The 4,481-nt window shown below is 39.9% G+C and overlaps 1 pseudogene; it reads right to left on the bottom strand.

The window, feature by feature from the left end:
* Positions 1-3,191: 3,191 nt before the first annotated feature.
* LOC124981856 (olfactory receptor 6C3-like) lies at positions 3,192-3,958 on the bottom strand (annotated as a pseudogene).
* Positions 3,959-4,481: the final 523 nt, after the last annotated feature.

Genomic DNA, 4,481 nt, shown 5'->3' with positions numbered 1-4,481 from the left:
TTCCACTACCTTGAGTAGAAAATTTCCTATCTCTAAATGTGTGGCTCGGCAAATAGTAAAAAATTGTCAACACTGTGCTCCTTTGATCCCAGTACAATCTTTTGGAGTCAATCCCAGGGGATTGTTACCTAATCATGTTTGGCAAATGGATGTAACTCATATTCCTGAATTCGGTACTGTAAAGTATGTACATGTGTCAGTAGACACTGCTTCAGGGGTCATCATGGCTTCCGCTCACTCTGGAAAAAAGGTAAAAGATGTCATTCAACACTGCCTACAAGCGTTTGCTTGCTGGGGCATACCTAAAGTTATAAAAACAGATAATGGTCCTGCTTATACCTCCAAAAGCTTCCGGCTATTTCTACAAACATTTAATATTCAATTGATTACTGGTATTCCCTATAATCCACAAGGACAAGGTATAGTCGAGAGGACGCATCTCACCTTAAAAAATTGTCTTAATAAACAAAAAGGGGGAATAGGAGCCTCCTTTAAATCTCCCAAGGACAAAATTAATCTGGTTCTTTTTATTTTAAATTTTTTGACTATAGACAATTATGGACACTCTGCGGCTGATCGCCATAGCAACCCTTCCCCTGTCCCTCAAACATGGGCCAAGTGGAAAGACATATTGACAGGTTGCTGGAAAGGACCAGATCTAGTATTACGTTGGGTCCGAGGGTCTGTTTGTATTTTTCCACAGGATCAACAAACTCCGATCTGGGTTCCTGAAAGACTGACCTGTGGGCAATAGTTAAAGCTTGGCCATATCCTTTACCGTTAACTAATATTACCCACTACACTTTATGATCCAGAGACTCAACCATATAATTCTTCCGCTATCTCCCTCCCTGGAGCCTTATGCTTTGATATACCTGAGGATAATGCTACCTCACAAATTACCTCTTCCCACTAATGGATTTAAAACTCCCAGAATTTTTCCTCCATGTAATCCAAAATTTTCCACACCTCCCATTTGGACAGGTTGTCAAAATGCCAAGCGAGCGACCCCGGTTCAACATGGATTTTTCTTCACACCAAATTTTACTTCCCAGCGTACCACTGATAATTTTGCTGATCATGACGCCAACTTGGGCATGGAGCGCGTTAATCCTTTTAATAGCTGGTTGCTATTCACCTCGACATCAGGATATACTAACTTACAACCTTTTTTTTTGCTCTTAAAGGAGGATCTTTTAGACAATGCGAATGGAACTCTTCGGCGTGGAGCGGAAAAAATGCTGGAGCTGAGACTACTACTAACTGTACTAGAGACATTACATTCTCATCCACTCCAGCCTGTGTGTTCCCTCCTTTTATGTTTCTACTAACCAATATTTCCAATAACACAACCCTTGATTGCTCTCAATCTAGTTGCTACCTTTCTCAATGTTGGAATGCTACCAAATTTCTCCCGTGCGGTCTTAATGCGCATCCCTACCTTCCTACCTATCCCAGTCTCTGTTACAGATGCAGAATTACCAGTGCTACTATCAAGAAATAAAAGACAATTTGGCATCGCGGCAGCTGTGAATTGACAACTACTATACAAACAGTGACTGCAGTCAACCGTTTAGCTGAAAACACAGCTACTGCCTTACAAACTCAAGAGACTTTAAACCAACATTTAAGGGCAGGCTTACTCCTGGTGAATCAAAGAGTGGACCTATTACAAGAACAAATGGACATATTACAAGAACTTTTGGGACTGGGATGTGTTTACTCTTTAAGAGCTGTTTGTGTTACCCCTATTGTATATGATAATTTCAGCACTGCAGCTAAGTTATCTAGTAATTTGTCACTTTACCTTACTTCTACTTGGTCATCTCAATTTGATAATCTTACCTCACAACTTAGAGCCGAAATTGTCAAAGTTAATTCTACTGGGGTACATATTGCTTCTGTATCTGAGATGGCTAAATGGTTTTCTTCTGCTTTCAATTTTGTAAAACAGTGGGCAGGTCTGGGCACTTTGGGACTGCTTCTCCTCATTGGTATCCTTTTCCTCACTCGTCTGTTTGTGCGTCTACGAGCCAGCCAACACAGGGATCGGATTATCTTTCATCAGGCCATGACTGCCCTAGAGGCCGGCAGCTCCCCACAAGTGTGGCTCTCGATGCTGGACCGGTAGTCAAAGACGGGTAATGAAGGAGGTGGCTATGTACCAACCTAAGACAGGAGCTGCAGCATGCTCTGCAGACTCTGATGACGGGTAAGGACATATGCTGACCACTCAACCTAAGACAGGCACGGTCCCGAGCTTTAATTTTATAATAAAAAAGGGGGAACTGTCGGGGTACCCGGGACCCCTGGCCCTAGGTGTGGCTAAGATGGCGCCTGGCAGTGAGCCAGAGCAGTTAACTTTTGCACAAACATCTGACATCATTTTAAGGAAGTCTTTATGACTGGTTCTCTGGTCTCATGCACAATGCATGATCTCGGTATGCCCTGCTTGGCTCTCTGTATCTGTCCACGCTTTTCCCTCGTGTGCTCTCCTTTGATTGGTGGTTTTACCTATATAAGGTCTGTAACTTCCCTGCTGGGGGAGAAAAGGAGGATAAGAAAAAGAAACGATAGAAGTAGAAGGACAGCGCGCAATAAAGCATTGAAACTTCAACCAGGTGTCGTGTTTCTCTGCGGGCAGGGAACGCGATAAAGGAGAATATACAAAACTGCATAGAACACATATTTTAAGCATAACTAAGAAATGGAGAATATTTTAAACTTCCAATTATTTCTAAGTGGAAAGAAATGTCCAAGTCTATTAGAGACTGGGAAGAATTGGACAGATACTGTAAACAGCATGCAAAATAGTTTGTGGCAGACATTAATATCATAGATCATGGAATTTTAAAAAGGAAACTGTATGCTAGTGACAGAGATGAGAAACTTTAAGATCACGAAAACACTCATGGAATGAAAACATTTTCATTATAAGAATAACCAGCAAAGTGATTTAAGTTCTGCAGTCACTGATTTTCCAGTCAGGATCATAAATCAGTGATTACGTGGAACCTACAGATAGATTTTAAAGGGAGATACTACATAGTCACTTGCAGGTTGAAAAGAAAGTGGAAGCAAAAGAGCTCAGTACTGCAAGCAGCTGTGGCTTGGATATGGAAGGATAGAGGAGAGGTAAACTTCCATTTCCCTGGTCGAATCTTGTCAATGGCACTCATTCAGGTCAGTATTTACTTTCTTTTGCTTCTGTAAAATACTACCTTAAGAACCAAGTGTTTGAAACTTTGTTTTAATTGCTGGTTCCTCAAAGTCTAAATAAAATGGTTCACCATGGGAGCAATAGTAGTGTTGAGGATAGCCGCTCCTTTGGTCAGTGATACTCTTTCTTTTGCTGAAGGCTTGACATACATGAATATGCAGCTTCCATAAGAGATGCAATGACAATCACGTGAAAGGAACAGGTGGAAAAAGAGAAGTGACTGATGACATTGGTAGACCAGGTGTCTAACCTGAGGATAAGCATGAGTGGTGGGAAAATGGTCAGAAATCCTTTCAGTCATGAACCAAAGACAAGAAGGGTGCAGACTTTCTTATTCAGGATGGTGGTGTAATGCAGTGACTTGCAGATGGCCACATAGTGATCATAGGACATAGCAGTTAGAAGGAAAAATTCAGACACACTCTTGGAGAGGAAGAAAAATAATTGAGCTAAACAATTGTTACAGGACATGCTCTTGACCTTGGTAATTATTGATCACCAATAAACTAGGGGTGGAAACAGTGGTGAATGCCATTTCCAAGAAGGAGAAATTCTGGAGGAAGAAATACATAATGTCTTCAGATGTGAGTCCAGCAAGGTGAGAATGATGATGGTTAGGTTTCCAGTGATGCTTGATAAGTAAGTTATGAATAAAAAGACAAAAATTAGATCCTGAAGCTCTGGGTTGTCTGATATGCCCAAGAGCACAAACTCTTTAATCAATGTGTGGTTTCTCATTCTGATTTTTTGCTTCCAACAATGTCTATTGGTATAAAATAAAACAAAAAGAATGAACAAGCTTAATGTAAAGAAATTGAACACATAAATATTAGTGTTAATATTACCATGGAGTGAGGCAATGGCCCTTTGTACCCATAACAGTTTTCACCACAGGAATTAATTCCTATTAAAGCAGAAAACATGCGCACATGCTCTATTAAAGTGAAACATGTATCACAGACCCTTGTTAAAGTTCCCTTATCAGTAAATATCTTTAAAACTTCTATACTTAGATTTTTATACATGCAATACGCTGTTAACTATTATAATATTTATTCACTGTATCTGTAGTTTCAGTATTGAGATTTTATTTTCCAGTTTCCAAGTTTATATGCTTTTAGGAAATATCCTATGTTTAGTTTTAATTTTGGTAATATTTATCAACTCAGAAAATTGATTCATGGAAATTGATGACCTATCACAGTTACTAGACTTAAGAGCTGTTTTGATTCTTTTTATTCTCTCTCTCCCTTTGTGTGTG

Source organism: Sciurus carolinensis, chromosome 4, assembly GCF_902686445.1.
Source record: "Sciurus carolinensis chromosome 4, mSciCar1.2, whole genome shotgun sequence".
Lineage (NCBI taxonomy): Eukaryota > Metazoa > Chordata > Mammalia > Rodentia > Sciuridae > Sciurus > Sciurus carolinensis.
Note: the sequence above shows the minus strand (reverse complement) of the source record. Positions and strands in the feature narration are given on the sequence as shown.